The following is a 23,582-nucleotide window of genomic DNA, read 5'->3' on the forward strand; positions in this document are numbered from 1 at the left end:
ATTTAGAAAATATGCATTTAGCAGAAACAAATGCAAATGTGGGCAAGATCAATGTTCAGCATGGCCAATTGCTTCAGCATTTGTTTTCATATATTTGAGCCCTGAAGCAAGTGTTCGGAATTAGTTATTGTTTCTGTGATCAGTAACCTGCCACAAAGAGGCAACATTTTGCTGCAAAAAAATAAAAGTGTGATAAGTTTTTGTTGAAAAATCTAGTGCACAGGAAGTAAAAGCCTGTGTGATAAAGGCAGGGGTATGCCCAGAATCTGCAATTACCATACAGGACAGACATTTGCGCATGGGTACATCTCAAGGGAAGCTCTTGGTATCTGCCACTACATGTAGCATGGTGCAGGCCCATATAGAAATAAAGAACTGCATGGTAGCACCCCTCCACCAAAATTGTTCGTACCCTTCCTTCTCCAAATCCCCCCAAGACATCCCTTATAATTCAGTCCCCCTCTCAACATGTCCCAGTATCTAATTCCCCTGACACCCCCAATACCCTCATTTGTTGATCCCCCTTCTCCGCATCCTCAAATCCCCCCATTATCCGGTCCCACGCTATTTTAGTGCAGGCTTCCATATTATGCAAAGAGACCCTGTGATAAAAATCACACAACATGTGGTAAAATAACCCAACAATGGTAGCCCATGTTCATAACTTCCCCCCTGAATGCCTTGCTTGTGTTGAAGTAGTCAATGCTTATAGTATAAGTATTATACTATAAGCTTTCCATTTCCTAATTCATCTCAGATAATATAAAAGTTCAGAAGACAGTTGCAGTTAAAAGAAGTGTAGTATTCAAATTAAATCCTTCTTGAGCCAGGCCTTCAGTGGGATTTCTATTACAGGACAGCCAAAGTGATCCATGTCATGATTTGGAGAAGAGCAAATGACAGACAAAGTAGGTATCTAGATATTAGACATACAGTAAAGTCTCGATTATCCAGCCTAAATGAGACTGACCTGCTGTCGGGTAATATGGAAAACAATGGTAACCCCTCGAGCAATGCAGAAACAAAGGCAGCAAAAGCAGTATCCCGGCTCACAACGGTGGTAAAAGTGGATTCCAGGTTTGAAAAATAGAAAGAGAAGCCAGGTGATGTCGCTGGGGATCTGTCAGGTATGCTGGATGGTCGGATCAGTGAAGGTCAGATAAGCGAGACTGAACTGTATTTATGTAACTAAGTAAGCAAGATTAAAGTAGGGGTGTGAAGCCCATAAGGTTTTGTTTCATTTAGGGGGCACATTATCAATGTGGGCTACCATTAAGGCATGTTATTTTACTGCTAACCCCAGTTATTAAAAACTGAGTCTCATTGCTTAATTTAGGGTCTGTGCTAAAATAGCATGTGCTAGTGGTAAGATAACCCCTCTTAGCAGTAGCTCACATTGATCACGATGTCCCTAAGTTCCCCATGTTGTTTATGGTTATTTGTATTTTGATTGTTTTTTTCTTAATGTTGTTAGTAATGTACACTTTCAGAAAGAGTACACACTATTTGCAGAGTGTGCTGCCTTGGAAAACAACATGTATTTTTTTTTATTTTCCAATAATGCACTCTCTTTGTGAATATTGCTAACTCTTTCCCAATAGTGAGCCCTTTTTCAGACGAGAATGCACTGTGTGTGACACAGGGAAAAACTCAACATTTTGTTCAAATAAGTTATTTTGTGGGTCTATTTTTTTTTTTAAGTCTAAGAGATATTGTTCCCTAGTGCATGTAAGTCTACGAGATGTTGTTTCCTCAATATCTTTTTTGAAAGCCTGGAGATATTGCTCTTTAGCTCACTTGACTCAAGAGTTGAAGGCGTTCTCTTGAGTGAGCGCCATTCATCACTGGATGCAGGCCAAATCGTGCTTTTGGTCTGTTTGGATATGTCATCAGCTTTTGATCTTGTCTATCATTCTCTTCTATTTTCCAGTCTCAAAGTGTTAGGTCTCTCATATGCAGTTCTGTGAAGGTTTTCTTCCTATTTTGCTGATCGCTCCTTTACAGTTTCTTGTTCCAACACCTTGTTTGATGCAATTCCCATTCATTGTGGTATTCCACAGGGTTCAGTCCTGTCCTCTCTCTTGTTTAATATTTTTCTTCGACTCTTGTCCACATTAATCCAAGATTTCAATTTTAAAATACTTGAGTATCTTGTAGCACTGTTCCAGCTCCAATCATTCAATCACCAGAAACGCATATGTGCATATCATATAAAAGTGCATATACTCATGTCAGCATGCATTTGTGTGCACACACATGGCTGTCCAATTTTATAAGAACCATTGTCTACATATAGAGGGGCCCTTTTACTAAGCCATGCTAAAGAGTGGCCAACACTATCCCCAGCGCAGGTTTTTGCTACTGAGGCCACTTTTGGGTTAAGCTGCTATAAAATAAGAAAACACAGAAATATATTATGTCTTTTCTGATATGAAGGCAGCAAGAAGGTATTTTTCTGAAATGAGACTTTTTGGGACTTTTGCACGTGTATCAGTTGGCCTGTTTTCTGAGATGTTCCTTTTGACAATAAGAAGCAGGTCATGTCACAGACAAAAGATCATGGCCTAGTGTGAAATGTGCACAAGTTGTCTGGTAGTGTGTACCCAGGCAAAAGTGTCCAGTTTCCAGCCCACTGGGAAGTGCTTTTCGGTCCCAGGTGAGTCCGAAAGGATAGAAGAAGTCCGAAGAGTGTGTGGACGACACTGTAATGATCCCCATGCCCTGGTGGATTTGGAAGAGTGACGAATTGCTGAACTTCAGTCCCAGATGAGTCTGAAGATGGTTAAGTCACTGATTTTTGGTTTATAATTTCACTGTTTACATAATGGCTTTTTCCTGTATTCCCCCTTGCTACTATTATAGCTTCTGTTCTGTATGTGAAAAGCAGGTTAGAAATTTCTGAAGAAAAAAATGATGTAAGGCTACTTACCACCTTACAAATGCATGGCTTAATATACTAGGGAGAGCTAATCCTACTCTACATTATAATCTAACGATGCTGGCAAATGATAGTGACAGTGCTAGTGATTCTGCCGAAACACAGAAGCTGTTAGTGGCCATAGGGTATAACATCCCCACTTTAAAGCCCCCCTAAGGGCAAGAGTAACCAACAGAATTAAGCTCCCTCTCCACAACTAAGAATCAGCATAAGTGACAGGCACAGGAATAGAAATATGAAAATAAACCAGCTCTTAGCTGTTCATTAGTTTTTGTCGCTGCCGTATGTGGGGCACAGCTGGCAGTAAAGTACGCCTCATAGACTTTTACTTATTTGGAACAGCTAGACATAACCTTGCACTTGAGGATGTAAAAGCACTTTTGGCAAAAATAATTGGCACCAAAACATACAATTTTCACCAATACAGTTTTACCCCTCGTCATCTTAATTGATCTTTATTGAGGTTGTTAATAGCTGCCCCTACCTTGGAACTCTGTGCAGAGTACACTGTTAAATTCTTACAAGTATTATCCAGTGGCCACTTCCACCTGGAACAAGAAAAGAGTTGCAGGTATTAAATAGGTATCCATCACAGCGACAGTTACTGAGGTCTGTGGGTTTTTTTGCTCCTTAACCTTTGCAGAGAATGAACTACAAATTATACCTCGATAGTTCTTCCTTTACGGAAGCATTTGAAAGGTACAGTGCCTACAGATGGCCAACGCTCTGTATACTTATCTCCTACTGATGTTTGTGCTATAGGAGAAGTATTTTAAGAGCTTAGAAAACTGTCGTTCCTTTGGCAGTCTCTGATTACTCTATTCCCTTTTTGCTTTACATTGTAGAAGATGAAAAGTTTGGTAATGTGTCACCTGATATAGATTTTGTCACTACAGGAAGTCCTGACAGTTTTAAAGTTATCTCGGACTTCTCTGTCACAAAACTAATCATATATAATTATGAGCAATTCCTGAAAAATAAACCCCGCAGCAGGCTTGATACCTTTTGCTAGAGGTCCTACATTTGAGAATGCGTCCCACAATTGTACTGTGTTACTTCTTTTTGTATTAACTATTGCATCCCATTGCAGGAAGGTAGAATTATGTTTATAAATATACAGAATTCTCCTATCTTCTGTATTAACAGTGGGCTCGGCTTAATGTCAGGTACTGGTGCAGTGTTATCTTTAAATGTCTCCAGCATTGTGCCCAAGTAAATGTTCTAGCTAAGTGTAAAGCTGTCCGCTCACAATCTTTTGTGTATTTTTTTTTTAAAAGAGAAGCTTGTGTTCATAAAGTTATAACAACTATTCAGTACAGACAGGTTGCTTGACAAGAAGCGATGGCTTCAGGAGAAATTACACTATGTCCCCAACACCCACAAGACCCACACACTGAGATACCAAATTGATTGCTTACCAAATATTACATCAGAACTTACTTATTACCTAAATGACAAAACAAATGAAACAAGAGGTACTGCTAGGAAAAAGAAATATTTCTACTTCAATAGGGATAGATATTAATACAGAGATAAAAGAGGTATGCAGAGCACACAAGTTAGAAGGTTGGATGGTTAAGTGGGGCATCCTGCTACTAGTCCATTCCTTGGCTAGAGAAGGAACTATCCACCTTTCTGCAGAAATCAAGCATATTTATAGAAACTGAGAACTGGCTAGAATACATTTTCACATGACATTTGTACAGATGTTCAAGTGTCATCTGGAATTTCCCTAGCTAGAGTTCTGCTGTTCCTAACCACGTTCCTTTCCAATAGCTATGTCAGTTTATATGTATCTCCGCTTTTCTATCATGTACGCTCACATAATGTGCTTACCATGCTTTGCACTAGTCCATGACCTTTCAGTAGATCGTCTGTGACGTGACCTGCTTCTTATTATCAAAAGGAACATCTCAGAAAACAGGCCAACTTACACAGGTGCAAAAGTCCCAAAAAGTCCCATTTCAGAAAAATACCTTCTTGTTGCCTTCATGTCAGAAAAGACAGAATATATTATAGCAGCTTAACCCTTTCACTGTCCCAGCTACAACCCCATGCCTGGAGCTTCTTCTTCCAGTAATAAGTGGTGACCCACATACACGGCAGTCGTCGGCGGTACAGCCTCACACACTAACCAGGCATTGATCTTTTAGCACATGGTGATGCAGATGTAAATACGCCTACCCTCCATCCCCATACATGCATTGGAAGTGCTCGCCAATCCCAAAACTACTGTGGGATGTTTGAACGCATCCTGTGATAGTGCTTTTTAATCTGCGGGAAGCACTTTTTAGTCATCATGCACGAGCTTGAAGAAGGTCGATGAATCCTGCTGATGCGGTTTTTAATTAACAACTCGGACAAGCATCCAGAAAGCAATGTGAGGAAGAATACTTTGTGAGAAAGGATTTGACAGTCTCATGAGTGCTTACCACAGCTTAGTAAAATGACTCCAAGATATGCTTTACGCTTGTAAAATGTTTTATAAAATTATCTACCAAACAATCTGGAAAGTTTGTGTGTGCCAAAAAGCAGGTATGAATTGTTTTAAATGTAGAAAGTCTCCGGGGTAATTTTCATAACCAAAGTATGCTTTTTTAAAGAAAGAATTGCCAGTATCCACAGTGAGAAATGTGTGTGTATATCATTTATATATGCACTCAGTTATAAAATTACTTCTTAATTACTCAGTGCTTTATGTCCCCCAAGTTACAAGATCCTTCTTCAAACTAGAGCTAAACAGAGAAGGGGTGGAATTGCCATCATTTATAAGTCCTTCTTCAAAGAAGAACTATTGCCCCAACTGAATTCTTCTGCTCCCAAGATTTTTGCCTGCAAATTAAATGACCCTGCATTGCTGGAACCCATTTGCCTTGTTCTGTTCTATCGCCCTCCAGGAAAATGCACTGCCTCAGAAAGCTATTTTACTGAATTCCTCTCAAATATTTTTGTTAACTATGCTAATGTTTTATTAGTTGGTGATATTAACTTGCATCTCGATAACCCTAGGGATGTCAAAGCAAAGAGCTTACATGATTTTCTTGCCTTCTGATGATTTCTTCTGCCACATTCCCAATCCTCCCACATTAGGGGTCATCTGCTTAATCTTTTGGCTTATCGAACTATGCTTATGGAGAATTTCTACTTTGGAAACCCAACCTGATGGCATGTCCCTTCAGGGGCGTAGCCAGATGACTAATTTTGGGTGGGCCTGAGCCCAAGGTGGATGGGCGTGGAATTTGCCCCACCTCAGCCCCTCCTCCGGTTTGCTCTTGCTCCTTTCTCCACCCTTCCCTGCCCACAAACCCCAAATATTAAATACTTGAGCTGGCGGGGATCCCCAAACCCTGCCAGCTAAAGAGTTCCTCCAGCACACTTCCAAACGGCATCCAGCAGCACTTGCCTCACACTGATGCTGCTGTCCAGGCTGTGCATGCTCAGTGCTTTTGCATGTGTGAAAACTGAGCATGTGCAGAAGGGCCGGTCTCAGCGCCAGCTCAATGCAAGTGCTGCTGGTTGACATTTGGAAGAGCGCTGGCTGCCCAAGGAGGGAAAATTTTCAGCTGGCAAGGTTTGAGGATCCACACCAGCCACAGCAAGAGTGTCACAATTTTGGGTGGGCCTGAGTCCAAAGTGGGTGGGCCCTGGCCCACCCAGGCCCACCTGTGGCTACGCCACTGTGTCCCTTGATCAAACCATAAGACTCTGGAGTTCACTTTTTACTGGAGGGATGTTTCTAGATCTTTTTAGTCTACTGTCATCTCTCCTTCTTTTAAATCAAGAGGCAGAATTGATCCTGTAAAATTCTGGTCCAGAATCTTTCTGCGATAGTCTACAACTTCCAGATGCAGACAGCAAGGATTTCTTGTGTAAGTGGGATGAGTTATGTATTTCTATCCTGGATAGTATAGCTCCCATCAAAGTTTGCCCAAATTCACCCATAGGGTGTCTCCCTGGTACAATAAGGATATTCTCCTCCTGAAGAGGCAGTGTAGAAAATTTTGAAAAAAAAAAGTGGTCCAGACATAACTCTGATGAAAATAAAATGCTTTGGAGGAAAAATATAAGGGATTATAAGAAAAAGATTGCAAAAGCTAAAACCCTCTACTATAAAGAGCAAATTGGTCACAACCACTTAAACACCTATAAGCTCTTTTACCTTATAACCTTATTAATAAGCTTGTTTCAACTGAAAACTTAACATCAGTAACTGTAGCCATCCCCTCTGTTAATCAATTAGCTAAGTATTTCAAACAAAAAGTAACTAACATTAGGGGGGCTGTGTTGCAGCTTAAGGCCACTGACATTCAATCTTGGTTCAACCAGCCTAGTCCGAATGCTGATATTGCGACTCAACAACTGTGGTTCTCATTTCTGTTACCCACTCATGAGACTGTCAAATCCTTTTTCACAAAGTATTCTTCCTCACATTGCTTTCTGGATGCTTGTCCGAGTTATTAAAAACCGCACCAGTAGGATTCATTGACCTTCTTCAAGCTTATTTATGATGACTCAAGGGGCTTTTCCTCAGTGGAAAGGTTTCATAATACTTTTCCAATCCCTAAGAGCACCTCAGCTTCATTGGGAGACATTACTAATTACAGGCCTGTCACTTCTAGTCCATTGTTGACTAAGGTAATGGAGGGAATAGTTTGTACTCAGCTTATGAATCACCTTTTCTCTTTTTCCCTCTTGTACAAATCCCAGTCAGGCTTTAGGCCTTATTATAGTACCAAGACGGCCTTGACCATCTTACTATCTGATTTTAGGAAAGCAGTCCATATAGGCTTTAAGTTTTTAGTGATGGAATTTGATATGTCAAGTGCCTTTGACCATGTTGATCATGAGTTACTTTTAGGCCTGTTGGATCAGTTTGGATTGTGTGGGAAGTTTCACCAATGGTTCTGCGGCTTCTGATAATCTAGATCTTATCAGGTGAAGTTGTCAGGTTCTCTCTCACCTTCCTGGTCTCCTGACTGTGGGATGCCACAGGGTTCGCCACTTTCTCCAATCCTATTCAATGTTACGATGGCTCCATTAGATGAAAGGCTAGAGGCAGTGGGGTTCTATACTTTTATTTACGTTGACAATGTCACAATCTATGTTCCTTTCATGACTGGACATCAAGAAATTGTCACTAAGATTAGGCTTGGTCTGGATTTGTTGGAATTCTGGGTTTCCGAATTTAAGTTTAAGTTAAATAAAGATAATACTAAGAGGGTATTTTAAAAAGCATTGGTAAGCCCAACGCAGGCTTACCGAACACTAGATTAACTATAACACTTCACCACTCCACCCTTACTCTGAATGACGCCTTTCTATAACTGTCTGCTTAGTTCTTTTCTTCCATCCTGATCTCTTTGTAACACAAACAGGCATATTTTCAAAGCACTTAGCCTCCCAAAGTGCTTTGAAAATATGCCCCCAACTGTACCTTCTACCCTGGAATGGCGATGCCATAACAGGTCTTTGTAAGCCACATTGAGCCTGCAAATAGGTGTAAAAATATGGGACACAAATGCAATAAATAAATAAATCAGGAATATCACTGGCCCAACACATCTGCCAGTGGTAGCTCCACCCCAAGTATGCACCATTTCCAGGGGAAAAAGAAAACCCCTGAAATGACTTGTACGGCAGTAACCCAATGGAAATCGAGCATCACTGTGCCCTGCCCGGTTACCACCAGATTACTGTGGGAACCCTTATTGCCAACTCATTGGGTGGTGGTAAGAGATCCCTACTGTATGGCTACGCGGTAAGGTTCTCTTACCACATGGCCATGATTGTCTGGGACCTTTTTACCCACAGCGGTAAAAAGGGCCTTGGGGCTTGGCAAAAATGGCCCCTGCCAGTAGTGCAGGGCCCTTTTTTCTGTAGCTTGGAGAAAGGACTCCTAAATTTGTTGTGGTAACCAACTCCTTTGACCATACCGCATATAATTATTTTACTACTGACTACACGTGTCATACCCTCTAGACTCCACAATTAAGGTGCTGGGTGTATTAATTGACAGTCGCCTCACATTCGAGTCTCAGGTTTCCTCAGTAGTGAAAAAATCTTTCAGGTCTCTTTGGAAGCTGAAGAGAATCAGATCATATTTCTCGCCAGACATCTTTAGACTGCTAGTTAAATCTTCTGTTTTAACTCAGTTTGATTACTGCAATTCCATCTATGCTGGATGTAAGGAGGGTGTCCTAAAAAGGTTACAAATGGTCCAAAATACTGCAGCTAGGCTTGTCCTCAAGATACTGTGTTTTTATGTAGCCACTCCATTATTATGCAAACTGCACAGGTTGCCCATTAAAGCCAGAATGATTTTTAAATTCTGTTTTTGTTTTTCAAATATTATATGGCATTACACCAAATTTTATGCAGCCTTTAATAACTTTCCCTATGCAATATAACTCGCCGCTTAGAGAGATTTCTATCCATTGATGGAGAATCTTAGATTACAACTGGCCATCAATAGACTAGATTTGATATTTTGTTTATGGCTTTGTAAACCTTGTTTATTGTTTATTTACTATTAGCCACATTGAACTCCAGTACGTTCAGGATAATGTGGGGTATAAATGTCAAAATAAATAAATAAACTGATAAGCGCATGATTAGTGCATGAGCCCTTACCAACTACAAAATCATTTTTATGCCCACAGGCTAATGGCAACATTAGCACGTGGCCATTAATATAAAAATTGAAAAATTGGTCATTTAAGTGCTATGCAAAAAATGGCCTTATTGCATGGGAAAGACCTGTGTAAAGGCATGCTAAGGCCACCTTTTAATGCTGCTTTGCAAAGGGGCACCTAAAGAATTTGTCTAGGGAAAGTGACTATCCCTCAATGCAGCTAGAAATGCATACAAGCTTTCACCGCATACAATCTTTTAACTGAGTTAAGTGGGATTTTGGGCAAGTTTAACAATAATGGCCTAGATTCTATATATGGCATCTGAAAATTCTGAAAGGAAAAAAATACACCTAAGCATATTCTGTAAGCTACACCCGAATTTTATAGAATTGGCTTAAATTTCTGTGTGGTATATAGAATAACACCGAGCACCTCTCCACACAACCAAATGTAGTCACGGTGATTTACACCATGTTTTACTTGGCAAAAATCCTAGCGCCTAAATTAGGCACAAAGCGAGTGTATTCTATAACAAAGTGCATAGATTTTAGATATGCCCATGCCCTGCCCATAGCCACACCCCTTTTCAACTATCCTGCTTATTTTCGAAGGAGATGGCCGGCCATCTTCCGACACAAATCGGGAGATGGCCGGCCATCTCCTAAACCCGGCCACATTGGCATAATCGAAAGCCGATTTTGGCCGGCTCCAACTGCATTCTTTTGCAGAGCCGGCCAAAGTTAAAGGGGACGTGTTGGCAGGGTACGGAAGGCGGGCCGGGGCGTGGTTATGAGATGGCCGGCTTCGGCCGATAATGGAAAAAAGAAAGCCGACTCTGATGAGCACTTGTCCAGCTTCACTTGGTCCATTTATTTTTAGGACCAAGCCTCAAAAAGTGCCCCAATTGACCAGATAATCACCGGAGGGAATCGGGGATGACCTCCCCTTACTCCTCCAGTGGTCACCAACCCCCTCCCACCAAAAAAAAATCATTTTTTTGCCAGCCTCTATGCCAGCCTCAAATGTCATACCCAGCTCCATGACAGCAGTATGCAGGTCCCTGGAGCAGTTTTTAGTGGGTGCAGAGCACTTCAGGAAGGTGGAACCAGGCTCATCCCCCTTACCTGCTACACTTGTGGTGGTAAATGGGAGCCCTCCAACCCCCCCCCCCCAAACCCACTGTACCCACATGTAGGTGCCCCCCTTCATCCCTAAGGGCTATTGTAGTGTTGTACAGTTGTGGGGAGTGAGTTTTGGGGGGGGGGATTTCGAGGGCTGAGAACACAAGGTAAGGGAGGTATGCACCTGGGAGCAATTTTTGAAGTCCACTGCAGTGCCCCCTAGGGTGCCCGGTTGGTGTCCTGGCATGTGAGGGGGACCAGTGCACTACAAATGCTGACTCATCCCACGACCAAATGCCTTGGATTGGGCCGAGTTTGAGATTGCCGCCATTAGTTTCCATTATCGCTGAAAACCAATGCCGGCCATCTCTAAATCCTGCCCAAATGTTGAAATTTGGCCGGCTCTGACCGTATTATCGAAACGAAAGATGGCCGGCTATCTTGTTTCGATAATACGGTTGGGACGCCACTTTAAGGGGGCCGGCCATATCGATTATGCCCCTCCACATGACTTAGAATTTAGGTGCACCACATTACAGAATATACTTAGCAAGTTGTACGTGAAAATCTTAATTGATGCTAATTAGGGCTGATAATTCCTTGTTAAAATCCACTTAACAACACTGATTAGCTAGTTAACCACAAAGCCGCACTAGTGTTTTTAGCTTGTGGAAAAATCAGCTGATGGTAAATGCTGAGATGCCCATAGGAATATAATGGGCATCTCAGCGTTTACCGCCAGCTGGTTTTACAGTGAGCTAAAAATGCTAGCATGGCTTTGTAAAAGACCCCCTAAGTTAAGTGCATTGTTATAGAATATGCTTCAAATTCCATATGGAAATTAAAGCACCAGATATAGAATTATGGGGAATGTGCATAAATTAATATTTTTAATCAATAGTATTTGCTGGCAAATTTTGCTGATACAAAAAGCAGGTGCAAAAATGTTCAGGTATAAATGTGTGCATGCTTTCCTGTTGAAATCAGATGTAAAATCTATGTGTAATAAATAATAAGTATCTGTGGATTTTAAACCAAGGCAGGCAGCTGGAAGATTGCCCCCACAAAGCCAATGTTCAAAGTCATTCATCCGAATAAAGTGATCAGTTTGAAAACTGCCCTCCTCAGAACAGCCACAAATATGTGCCAGAGTTAATATGTACATATTTTCTATCGCATTATGGTGCTCCAAGGGGGTGTGTTTATATTGGATAAAGACTGACAAAAATTAATTAATCATAACAATAACCATAAAATATGCTTGCAGAGTGGTATTTTCAAATCTGTATATATTTTATTTATTTAATTTCTAAGGACTTACTATACTGCTAATCTAGCAGAAAAGGTCACCTAGGCAGTTTATAAAGCAAAATAATTACACAAAAATATAGGTAATAAAAAAGATACAATAATAGAAATGATCCTCACTACCCAGTGCCCCTCACTTCTCCTAGGAAAAGACCTATTGAAAGAAAAGATTTTTAAGAGACCGTTTATATTTTGAGAAAGAGAACTCCTGTCATATGTAGTGAGCTAGTGTTCCAAAAGGTTGAGGATAGATGGGCAGAGGAAGAGTATTTCAGTTCATCCCTATGAGGAAAGGCTAAAGTGGCTGGGGCTCTTCAGCTTGGATAAGAGACGGCTGAGGGGAAATGTGATAGAGGTCTATAAAATACTGAGTGGTGTGGTATAGGTAGAGGTAAATCGCTTGTTTACTCTTTCCAAAAATATTAGGACAAGGGGGAACACAATGAAGCTATTAAGTAGTACATTTAAAACAAATTGGAAAAAATATTTCTGTACTCAACATGTAATTAAACTGTGGAATTCGTTGTCAGAGAACATATTAAAAGCAGTTATCTTAGCAGGGGTTAAAAAAGGTTTGGATAACTTCCTAAAAGAAAAGTCTGTAAGTCATTAATAAGATGGACTGGGGGAAAATCCACTGTTTATTTCTAGGATAGGCAGCATAAAATCTATTTTACTCTTTTGGAATATTGCCAGGTACTTGTAACCTGGATTGGCCACTGTTGGAAACAGGATTCTGGGCTTGATGGACCTTCGGTCTGTCCCAGTATGGCAACACTTATGTTCTTATGTATATAGAGGGGGGAAGGCAGAGCTGTGAAGCCAGAAAGAACTAATGTGTCTGGGCATAAAAGATCAGGTATTTTACCAGGTAGATTTTCCATTTTCTTCCACCCACCCACAGAAAAGAAGGATATGTTTGCACATTCTAATTTTCAAAAGAAAAATACTTTATTGCAGACTTTTATCTGAAAATTACCTACCAGGTCTCTGGCTACAAAGCTGCCCCCAGACATAGATCTAGGATGACTACTGAAATGTCTCCTAATTTTCATTAAAGTGGATTAGTTAGCACCTATGAGTATCAATCATGACAAGTTGATGGCAGCTTGTTTTACTTCCAGGGATGGCTAAGTTTGAGACATTTTTCAAAACAATTTAATTCACTTAGTTCTCTTCTGGAATCAAGAACCTAAATAAAGAGACATGTTTTAATGAATGAATGTATTTAAATGTCTGAATCTATTATTTTAGAATGCTTCAAGCTTTCCTCATATTTTAATATTCAAATTAAGTGAACAATTAATTGTCACAATTAACCACTAACTTGTTTGCTCTACCACACAGCTATGATGCCATACATCAAGCTTTATTTACTGTTAAGCAAATGAAAGAAACAAGAGAGAAAAATCAATGCAAGCAGTAACCATGCTAAAAAAGATACTTTTTTTTTGTATATGCTGAATGAGTATACTGGTTGACTCATAGAACATATGTATTGATCTGTTTTAATCCAGTTTTCTTTAAATCTGATTTACCAATGAATTTGATAGATTTATCCTGTTGAAAACTGCCCAAAAGAGTCAACTTTAGTTTGAGCTCGCCATGGCTGCGAAAAGTCGGATGATAGTATCTAAGAAAAACATTTGGTCTATTTTGGACAACTACCTCCAAACTATTCAGGCCACACCTTAAACCAGTACAAAGGACTTATTTGTTAAACACCTGGATGCTTTCCCCTCCTTTTTTCTCTTCTTTCCTTTCTCTTTTTTTTTTCCTTTCCCACCTGTTGTGTTTCTTGCTTCCTATGTTTTTCCATCATTGTTTTCCTGTTATTTGTATTCTTTGAAAATTAATAAAATATTTGGAGAAAAAAAAATGCTTGTGAAAAAAAATGTGGAAAGAACCACAAACTGAATTACAGTAGTCTTAAATAGAGCTGTGAAATATGTTTATACCAAAAGGATCTCTAGCAATTGGGAATGAATACACATGAGTATGGGATCATATCGGATTCTTAGCAAATTTCCAAAGGGCTTATAAATGCAAACTCTAACTAATAAGACCCTCATTTGACTAAGTAAATAGTAAATATCTAATCTTTTTAATTTAATTTATTTTTTTTTAATTGAAAAGCATTTTAAGAGGGTCTTTTACTAAAGATTAGTGCATGTTATCTTGCACAGGACCCATTTTATTCCTATGGGTTCTGTTGCAGAAAACATGCTCTAATCTTTAGTAAAGGGTCCCTAGGTGTTTCAAGCATCAAAATTCAAGAAGAATAATGTTCTATACCCAATGAAAAATATACTTGTGCATTAAGCAAACACAGAAAATACATTTGATATATAAACTCCCTAAGAAGTCCACAAGAACAGGGGAGATACCATAAGGAAATAACGGCTAATATTCAACTAAACAGGCAATAGACAAGGCAAATAAGCATTACCTACTAATAGGACTCCTCATCTATACCCTACCACCTACTGCTGGGAAGAGTGTTACCAGTGCTTGGGATCATAGAAAGGTAAGTTATTCTCAAAAAATAATTAACTATTTACAAGGATAGCACAAGAAGGAATGAGCACTAATGGCTAAAGCTTCTAGATTCAACCTTAATGACTGCTTTCGTTTCTCCTGTGTATCCACACAAATATCAGGAAATGCCCATACTTTCCCACCCAAGAACATCTTATCTTAATTCCTAAAATATAATCTCAGGACCCAATCTTTGTCAGGTTCCAAGATAAAATCAAGTAATAAAGCTGATTACACACTTTTTTGTCTACTAGATTTTCCAAATAGCTCTTCATGCCTTGTCTTTTGAACATTTCTTTTTTCAGGTAAAAAATATAAATAAGTCAGTGGGATAGCCTCCTTAGGAATACCCAGGATTTCAGCAAATATCTCCTTAGCAATTTCAAAGGAGATATGCTTCCGGACTCCAGGAAGTTAAAAAACCACAGATTCAACCTCTGAGAAAAGTTTTCAAGCCTTTCAGTTTTATTGGCCAGGATGTCCTAAGTTGTTCCATGTTTCTTATTAGCAATGCAATAGAAAATAGGCTCTTTCCATCAAATTCTTCCTATTTAACCTGTCCGTGGAAGCACTTGGATACTTCTTCAAGTATCCCTCAAACGATTTCAGTTCCTCACAAAACTCTGACTCTAACCTTACCATTTTGTTGCTTCTTTGACTGATGCCCAAAGGATTTTGGGGTCTTCATACACGTGCTCGTGCTTCTGTGCTTTTCTGCTGGTTCATTGGTATGTTTCTGCTACTGTTGATGCTGTGTTGTCCCTCTCCTAGTATGCTGAGGTATTCATTTTATTGTACTTGCAATTTTACCCCTCTCATGGTGGCCTGTGTGATTCAAACCACTGTTAGTCCTCTTTGTTGGAGGGATTTATGTCATTCTTAGTGTATTGAAGTGCTGTTGCCTCTGCTATTGATGCCTGAGAGCAAGTTATAAATGGGTTTCAATAAAAAAGGATGGTAAACTCAACTGCTGGAATGGAAAATAGCTTCCCCTATTTACTGTAATAGAAGAAAATGAAATAAAAGAAACAGATAGGTCAATGTTTAAACTCCGCAATTAGCATTTACTTTCGACATTGGCCATGATGTTTAAATTATTCACGGATATCCTGTGGTGTTATCTATTTAACTAATTGGATAAAGGTAGGACAACAATTTTCTGCCTTAAATTTCTCCAGGTAGTTATCCAGATATTGGTTTGACTTTCACTGCTTTCCAAATCTAGAAAATCCTGAGTGTATAACGAGTGAATTGATTTTTTACTCTTTCAAAAAGTACAAAGACCAGGGGACACTCAATAATGTTACATGGAAATACTTTTAAAACAAATAGGAGGAACTATTTTTTTACTCAGTGATTGGTAGCATGGAATGTTGCTACTATTTGGGTTTCTGCCAGTTACTTTGTTCATTACTCACTATGGCTGAGTGAGAGTGAGAGTAAATAGAGCTCCCTGAATTTTTTAAATATTTGCTCCTGCTGATTAATGACCGCAAGTCCCTGATGCAGAGAACGAAATGTTGGCACCATCACAGTGAGCAGTTTGATGTTTTTTGCCTTAATAAAGTATACAAAGAGGTTTTTTAATGCCAATGATAGACACTGTAACCCCTAATTGCTGTGTAAATATTAACTAGCAGGGGTCAACTGAGGCTTTTTTTTCTTTGTTATTGCATTCAATTGTGCATTGTTGTACTGCTATTTGTATTTGGTGAAAGATATTGTCTAGTTTGCGGAACTGAATAATTGCTGGCCTATTTCCAATTTGGCACCCTTGGCCAAGGAAAGAAGGAAGTTAGTTTTCAATCTCAGGGTTTCTCAGAGATAATAGAATTTTGGATTGGGCTCATGCTGGTTTTTGACCTAGCAGTGGGACTGAAACTATGCTGTTAACTCACATGGACTGGATATATAATTATCTGGATAAGAATAATTGCAGTATCTTGGGGAGGGGGGGAGAATTAGGGGGAATCACCCCCTTTTCAACAAACCTTTGTTCCCCAGGTTTTCTATAATAGACCCTTCCTGAGTTGAATTACTGTACAACAATAATCATCAAATCTTAAAAGAAACCAAAGAAGCTGCAATCTTTTTACTTGAGGTTTCATAGTCAATCCTAAGTCCACAGTAGCATGTAACTAATGAATTTTGAATCACAATGGTACTAAAAATCTGCAATCTTTACATGAGAAGGCAAATCACTTGATAAATATTTTGAAACCAGCGGCCGATATGTGTATGCTTTTGAAATGACATGGAAAAAGACTACATTTTCCATGTCATTTAATAATGTTTTTAGCTTGAAACAAAAGGACAAAAGCAAAATGTTGATTTTTTTTCCCCTGTGGTGTAAATAGTGTGCACTCTTTGGAAAGATTGTACATTGTCTGAAAAGAATGTGCATTCTTTTACAAAGAGCGTGCACTAATTACAACAATATTCCTGAAACAAAAAAAAAGTTCAAAACAAAATGAATAATTCTATAAATGGCACCAAAGATGAAGATATAAAAATAAATAAAAGTCAGGTAAGTGCTGAGCCTTGTAGTACATCTGCAGGCATCTGAATCCATTCAGATATTTTTATTCTTACAACACTCCATTGTTGTCTATTTGATATATAAGAGTTGAACCATCCACAAATATATAGACGAATGCCTATAGACAACAGCCTAGAAAGTAGTATCTGATGGTTAACCGTAACAAATGCTGATAAAATATCCAAAAACAGTAACAGGTAGGCATGTCTATTCTTGGCCAGTCCTAACAGAATATTATTAATGACAGGCAGGAATAACATTTCCATATTATAGCCCTTCTGAAAACCAAATTGATGTTGATCAATGACACCATAGGTAACCACAAAATTATGTAGCTGCTTGAAAACACCATGGTCTATAATTTTACTTAATAGGAATATATTAGAAATAGAACAGTAACCTGACAAAACGTTTGGATCACAGTTTTTGGATTTAAAAATAGGACATGCATAGGACCTTTTCTTAATCCATCAGGGAAATTATTCGTTCAGATAAAAGAGCAAGTCAAATGACAAAGAAAATTTCTCACCTCATCTGTGAAGTTGGTACCATGCGTATAAAAAGTAAGGACCATCAGATAGTGGGTGATTCTTTTTCCAAGCGTGAGGCAAAACATTCGCTCACCAACACATAAACTCCTCAATGGTCCTTTTTAAAAAAAAAATTATCCCATAAAGCTCTTCAATTCAAAAAAATTATTGTTCTTATTCTTCGTACTCTTGTTATATGTTTAATGAAAAATGTACATGGGATTATTTATTTGCTGTACAGTATTTAAATATCTTGCACTTATCTTTGAAGTGCGTGAGTGATTAATCACTCCCTCTCACAGTCAGAACTTGAATTAAATTAGACTTCTGCCCAGTTGCAACTTAAATTAAATTAGACTTCTGCCCGACAAATGTGGGTTTACCGCTGCTCTTCCGGGACTACCGCCAGCCCAACGCGGCCACCAACAGTAGTCCCGCCCCGAGCACACACCATTTCTGGAGGAAAAAGAAAACCTCCGGAAATGGCTTGCATGATGATAACCCAGCTTTAATTGCCACCTCAGTGGATGGCGGTAAGGGCTCCCTGCTGCATGGCCATGCAATAAGAGTTCTCTTACAGCATGACCATGTGTGTCTGGGGGCTGTTTTACCTGCTGCAGTAAAAAGGGACCTGGCGTGCGAGAAAAACGACCCCCGTTGCTAGCATAGGGTCCTTTTTCCTACAGCTTGGTAAAAGGACCCCTAAATCCTTTCCAATATTGGGCCCTTTTAAGTTTGAGCCCGCTCAAGCTCCGCTCATGTGTTCCAGCCCCTGGCAAATATATGCTATGTAAGTTATGCACTTATCTCCGGAATCCAGACATTCGCATTTACCCCCAGCTCTGTGGCTCATGTAAGTGCTTGCATCTAACTTTTAGGTGCTTATATTTCCAGATAACCTAGTATTCTAGAATGTAACATAGGCACTTTTTCTTTTATAGAATGGAATCCTACCAGGTGCCCTTCTGGTGCCTAATTGTAGGCAAACCATTATAAAATGTTTTGGGTCTTCAGTAGCCAATGGTGTAGTGTCTGTTGTTGTTTTTTTTTTTTTTTTGACAGTACACGTCTTAATGTGATGGTAATCAGCATGCTATTAGTTTGTTGTATTGAGGAACACAAAAGTGTGTTAGTAGTTTTGTGTTAAGCCATCATTGTATATCTCTAACACAAGCATTCAGTATCGGTCCCTTGGTTTCTCTAAAGGCAGCATTGATGTTGAGTTTGCCAAAAGTTATTGACTTAAGTTTTTTTTTTTTAATCAACTCAGCTAGAAAGATGGAACCATAGTATTTTCAAAATCTATTTTTTTTCACTCTAGGTTTAATAAAAATGCATAAAAAATGGTCATGTTATCTTTAATCAATTGCAAGTGCTTATAATCACCCTGAGGCTAATTTCCACTATCTGATGTCTATCATATTCTTAAGTATGTCTCCAGATAACCTTAAAGCTGTTTATTACTCATTTGGTCTCTTGGCAACATCCAACTCTCATTCATTGCAGTGGGCCTCAATAAACACATAATTAATGTAAGCCTATTATTGAACTCATTGCCTTACATTATTATTATGTATTATGCCATCCAGATATGAAAAATAATGACATGATGCAGTTGTGAAGTGCCGTCCTCATGGAATCGGAACATTAAAAAAGAAACAAACTTCTCTGCTTTATGTGCTGAGTTCTGAAACCTGATGCAGTTCAGAATTTACCATTCCTAAGTTGCTTGTTAGCACTTTCTGTTCAGTCTTAAATAATATGTGTCTTTCTGTAAACAGTACAGAAGCCCATATTGCACACAGAATTGACCAGGTGCACAGCTAATATGCTATTAGCAGTGCACTCAAGTCCTTGAAACCATTTGCCTAATATTTGTTTGCCCAGCAGATGTGACGCCTGAAAAAAATAAATATTTCATAGGTACCAGAATACAGAGTAGGGGAGTAGACTATGGATTAAAATAGTAACGTGAGTAACATAGTAGATGATGGCAGAGAAAGACCTGTACGGTCCATCCAGTCTGCCCAACAAGATAAACTCATATGTGTTACTTTATATGTATACCTGACCTTGATTTGCATCTGCCATTTTCAGGGCGCAGACCGTAGAAGTCTGCCCAGTCCTAGCCCCGCCTTCTAACCACTAGCCCCGCCCCCCAACCACCGGTGCTGCCACCCAATATCTGCTAAGCTTCTGAGGATCCATTCCTTCTGAACAGGATTCCTTTATGTTTATCCCACGCATTTTTGAATTCCGTTTCCGTTTTCATCTCCACCACCAGGGCATTCCATGTATCCACCACTCTCTCCATAAAAAAAATACTTCCTGACATTTTTCTTTAGTCTGCCCCCCTTCAGCCTCATTTCAAGTCCTCTAGTTCTACTGCCTTCCCATCTCCGAAAAAGGTCTGTTTGCGGATTAATACCTTTCAAATATTTGAATGTCTGTATCATATCACTCCTATTTCTTCTTTCCTCCAGGGTATGCATGTTCAGGTCAGCAAGTCTCTCCTCATACGTTTGTGTAGCTTTTCTTTGCACCGCTTCAATTCTTTTTACATTCTTAGCAAGATACGGCCTCCAAAACTGAACACAATACTCCAGGTGGGGCCTCACCAACAACTTGTACAGGGGTATCAATACCTCCTTTCTTCTCCTGGTCATACCTCTCTCTATACAGCCTAGCAACCTTCTGGCTACGGCCATCGCCTTGTCACACTGTTTCGTCGCCTTCAGATCCTCAGATACTATCACCCCAAGATCCTTCTTCCTGTCTGTACATATCAGACTCTCGCCGCCTAACACATACGTCTCCCATGGATTTCTACTCCCTAAGTGCATCACTTTGCATTTCTTTGCATTGAATTTTAATTCCAAAAATGTTTAAACTGCTTAGAGCAAATCAAAATCAGAAACTTGAAGTTAAATTATTTGCTCAAATTGTTAGATCCTTATTACACACTTGAAACACAAATGTTATCTCATTATTAACAATTAGCTTCATAAGCCCAGGGTACCTCTTAGAATTAGGACACCAACTGTGATGGCTATCATCATTGGCTCAACCACCGGCCAGAAAAATTACAGAGAAAAACTCTCAAACTAACAATCTAACTGAGAGAAAAGTCTGTAGTGAAAGGGTCGATAGGGTTAAATCTTTTTGAATCAAGTGTATAAACAAAGTCCAACTGAAACAGCTGAAACTCTAAAGCTGGTAAAAAACGATCAGAAGTCAAAAAATTCCAATGTTACAAAAAATCAGACCGCGGATTAAAGGGTACTTAACTTGACTCAGTGGTACCAACCACAATTTTATCATCTTGTTTCGTCAAGTTCCTCCATCAGTTCATCCGTCGGTTCCGAAATCGCAATCAATTCAGTCAGAATCAACTTTTCCATCCGACTAAAATCTGGTTCATCATCCGAACTATATAGTTCTCATTTCTCGACAGACTCAGGACTCCCGCTGTTTCGCAACTTCATCAGGAGAAAGAACAAAAAAGAAAGTAACACAATTGTCCTCCTCCCTTTTCCCTTCCCTTCACCTGGCACCATCTCCTCCCACCTCTCTTCCCTCCATAGGCACCCTCTCCTCCCGTCCTCTCTCCTGGCACCACCTCCCTTCTCCTGATTTCTCTCCTGACACCATCTCCATTTCTGTTTACTGCAAGACCAGCAGAGACTGGTATTGCTGCCATTTTATCCCTTCCCTGCTATGGGCACCATTCCCTTCTTTAATTCTTCCATTCCTCCATCTCTCTCTTTCTCTCTCTCTCTCTCTCGCTCTTTTTCTCTCTCCTGCTGCAGCCCCCTCCCCTACCCACATCTCCTTTCCTCTTTCTCCTGCTGTGGTCTGCCCCCCATCACTCTATTGCAGGGTCTCACCTGGCAGCTTCTCATGGTGCAGGCTCCTTCTCCCTGCCTTACCCAAAGCCTCTGTTACTACTTCCTCTGGCAAGGAGGTCCAGAGCTTAGCTTAACTATTTGTTGAGTGAAAAAATATTTCCTCCTATTTGTTTTGAAAGTATTTCCATGCAACTTTCTTGAATGTCCCCTAGTCTTTGGACTTTTGGAACAAGTGAAAAATCGATTCACTTCTATTCATTCTACACCACTCAGGATTTTGTAGACCTCAGTCATATCTCCCCTCATCCTCATTCATTGCACTTAAAATACCACTAATGGGCCTAGACCTGGGCATCAAAGCAGTTTTATTGGACTAAATACATTTTTTTCATTAGCTTTTGAAATAACAAATGTTGATAAATAACAGTACATATAAGTGAAACATCAAAACAATTCAATGACAGTCTCACAGGAGGAGGGAGGGGTGGGTGAGATGAGAAACATTGGGTGGATGAGATACAGGGAGAGATGCATAGTAGATAAGAGGGTGAAAAAGCAGTAGAATTTTATGGTTTATAATGGGCTACAAAACCCAGAACTTTGTTGTCCTGTCTGGTGGGTGTCATTCTACTCACATTAAAGTGTGTGCACATTAAATAATTTATAATCTACTAGTAAAAAAGGCCCGTTTCTAAACGCAATGAAACGGGCACTAGCAATGTAATGAGTTCCTGCCATTAATGTTTCCACGGTTGTATTCTGAATATAATTGTTGTTTACATGTGTAAGATTTCTTTATATACAATAGTTTTTGTGTAAACTGCGTTACAATGTAGTAAAAGATTTCCTTGTTCAGGCCCTTCAATCAGTTTAACAATCACATCAGAAGAGCTCCTTACTCGTGAGAATGCAACATACAGTTGCCCATGTGAGAGACTGAGAGTGACAGTGTGTTTTACAGACAGTGTAAGAGAGAGATACACAGAGTGATTGTGTGTGTGTGTGTGATGTCTGTATGTGTGATGTGTGTGAGTGACAAAGTGATTAAATGTTTGTCTTCCCTTCCGTTCTGTGCACTTGCCTCCACTGATTTTCGTACCTCCCTGTATATGATTGTTTATTAGAGATTCAATCCACTCCACTTCCCTCCTTCAAGTTCCTGTTACGTCTGTGCTCACCTCGCCCTCTGGTGGCCAGAACCAGTGGCTGCTATGGACTATCACCCGTTCCAGACTTTAGCCCAGTCCAGTCCGGATCTTCCAGGCTGCCGGATTTGTCTGACTTGTTTGACCCTGCACAGCTCCGATAGTGGCCTGGTGATTGCTGTAGTGAGCCTCAGTTGCTGTTGGGTTTATTAGCCATTTGGAATCTCTCTGCCTTTGCCTTTTGCATCGTCTAAGGTCCCTGGTATGTTGGTGCTCTGTGCACTTCTGCCTAGTCTAGTTTCTTGTTTTAGTTTCTTGTCTGATTCTGCTGTCTGCCCAGACCCAGCTTGTTTCCTGTTTTTTCTACTGCCTGCTGCCTGCCCTGACCCAGCTAGTATCCTGGTTTTCTCTCCTGTCTGCTGCATGCCCAGACCCGGCTTGTCCTTTGGTTTACTCTTCTGTTTTGTGTCTAGTCCTTGTCTGTTTGGGTCTTTAGTGGCTGTTCTGCAGCTTTCAGTTCTGTGTCTTGTTTATCAGTGTTTTGTTCCCTGTTTTAGTGGCTGCTTGCAGTTTTTAGTCCTGTCCTTTAGCTTATCCCTTCCTTGCCCTGCTGTCCCTGTATGTTCCTTTCCTCTCTGACCCTCAGTCCTGGTTCAGCCTAGTGGGTATCCAGTCCAGCCTTGCCCTGTAAGTCCTGCCGGCCACCTGCAGCCAGGAGCTCAACTCCTGGTGAAAAGTGGCCAAGTGCAGGTGAAGTTTAAGGGTACCTGCTCTGCTTAAGTCCTGCCTGTTTGCCTCTGCAGCAACTCCAGTCTGGAGTTCCAGTCCTGTTCTGCCTAGTCTTCAGTGTGGGGTGGTTTTGCCTGCCACTGCCGCTCCTCGGCAGTGGCCCAAGGGCTCACAAACCCAGTTCCAGCTTTGGAAAACGTGACAGTTCCGTTCTGTCTGATTGGGTCTTCGTTCCTGTGATGTCGCATTTGTTT

At 40.1% G+C, this 23,582-nt stretch overlaps 1 protein-coding gene across 1 annotated transcript in view; it reads left to right on the plus strand.

Annotated features, from left to right (window-relative positions):
- GRID2 (glutamate ionotropic receptor delta type subunit 2) overlaps positions 1-23,582 on the plus strand; it is a 1,142,370-nt gene that overhangs the window by 759 nt on the left and 1,118,029 nt on the right. The gene's annotated exons all lie outside the window — the stretch shown is intronic.

Source organism: Microcaecilia unicolor, chromosome 2 (assembly GCF_901765095.1).
Source record: "Microcaecilia unicolor chromosome 2, aMicUni1.1, whole genome shotgun sequence".
NCBI classification, from domain to species: Eukaryota; Metazoa; Chordata; class Amphibia; order Gymnophiona; family Siphonopidae; genus Microcaecilia; species Microcaecilia unicolor.